This window comes from Sinocyclocheilus rhinocerous, unplaced genomic scaffold (assembly GCF_001515625.1).
Source record: "Sinocyclocheilus rhinocerous isolate Xijiao unplaced genomic scaffold, SAMN03320098_v1.1 scaffold938, whole genome shotgun sequence".
NCBI classification, from domain to species: Eukaryota; Metazoa; Chordata; class Actinopteri; order Cypriniformes; family Cyprinidae; genus Sinocyclocheilus; species Sinocyclocheilus rhinocerous.
Window position 1 is genome coordinate 1558426 of NW_015665007.1, and position 1737 is coordinate 1560162.

The 1737-nt window shown below is 36.7% G+C and overlaps 1 long non-coding RNA gene across 1 annotated transcript in view; it reads left to right on the forward strand.

Moving 5' to 3' along the window:
• The window catches only part of LOC107730831 (uncharacterized), a 3397-nt gene extending 2314 nt beyond the window's left edge, over positions 1-1083 (forward strand). Inside the window, exon 3 of the long non-coding RNA XR_001638719.1 lies at positions 703-1083. This is a non-coding gene — a long non-coding RNA (uncharacterized LOC107730831). The remainder of the gene's footprint in view (positions 1-702) is intronic.
• The last annotated feature ends 654 nt before the right edge of the window (positions 1084-1737 follow it).

Sequence of the window (1737 nt, forward strand, 5' to 3'; positions counted from 1 at the left end):
CTCTCTCGTCCAACACTGTCATCACTCCTCCTTTTATCCTTCCGGAGCTCCTTCGTGGGACTCGAGACCGGTGAGTGGTGCAGGTGTCGCTCATTATCAATTACTCCACCAGCCTCGCTCTGTTCCCACGGCTCTCGGCCCCGCCCCTCTCGTCACAAATATATGTATTTATTAAAACAGTTATTTTAAAGTGTAATAATATTTCATAATATTACTATATTGTAGCAAATAAATACAGCCTTGGTGAGCATGAGTCTTCTTTCAGTGACATTTGGCACAATCTGCCAAATGTTCTCTATATTGTAATCGTTATGATCACATTTGTAATAATCGCTTTAATGAGCTTCTGCCTAAAATTAATTCATGTTAGCTAACTGTATGATTCTATTATCTTGAACTGTTCATTTGTGAAATGAACATTACTTGGACACATTCACTTCTGATAACAGATCACTCTAAATTGTAATGTAGACACGTGCATTTTCTGTAAAGCTGCTTTGAAATGTTGTGTATTGGGAAAAGCACTATACAAATAAATTTGAATTGAATTGAAATCATACTGACTCCATAATATTTGAATAAAAAAACTTTCTGAGCTGTAAAGGGCACAACACACTTCAGTGCCTACAAGAGCATTCATCAGACGATGAGACAAAAAACAGCCTCAAAACTCTCCTGACCTCTCTGTTCCTTCCCTCACAGAACTGTCCGCTCTTCCTGTCTGAGGGGCTTCCTCCCACTCATGCCCAATCAGCACCTGTCACCACGGTGATCGCCGATGCAGGGTTTATCTAAGGAAACAGTTGCCGTGACAAGGATGGTCTGGCCACAGTGACAGATTAATGCTGACTTAAACTCACTTCCTGATCACACAGAAAGTACTCTAATGAGGAGGAGGAGTCTCGCTGTCTGTCTGTCTCTATCTCACAAACACACATTCAAAGGCGCCACAATGTAGACAGGCCAAAGTAAAGCAAGCTGCTCGAGTCTGTCCATATTGTCTTATTGTTCATGGTGCTAATTATTTCCTGTTTACTAATAGGCCAGAACAGAGTCTGGAGAGGTCAGAAAGCCACAGACATTCTCTCACTACTACTCCATCAGAGTGTGTGATATGTCTGGAGGTGATATCCTCTGTTTGAATGCAGATGACCTTTGACCTATTGCCCAAAATCACTTCCATATGAACTGTACAGTGTGTGTGTGTGTGTGTGTGTGCATGCTTGTGTTGATCTCTTCTAGAACTGTTGTTAACAGAATGAAAGAAGTCAAAAGTCAGCAAGAAAGCCAAAAAAAGGAAAAAAAACTTTTTGTTACATAAGAATCTCCTCACATATAAGAGGAATGTTCTGGAATCAATACAATTAAACTCTATTGATAGCCTCTGCAACATGCTGTTTACCACAGATAAACATTCCAACTTGACGCTCAATTTGTAAAAAAATATGAAAAAAAATAGAAAAAGCAAAGTCTAAAATGTATGATAAGCAGATGGAAAAAGCTTGATGAAGGAATTTTATTTTTATTTTGTGAAAAGATTACATTTTTATTTAGATTTTATCTTATTTATTTCAAAAATAGAAGTTATTCAAAGTCCAAAAATACAGCCTTATTTATCTTTAAAGAACCTCCTAAAATTGTATTTATGAAATCATTTTGATAGTGAACTTAAATATTTAATTGAAGATTTAGAAATAGTTTTTAAATCAAAATAAGGATTTAAAAATATAAAATATT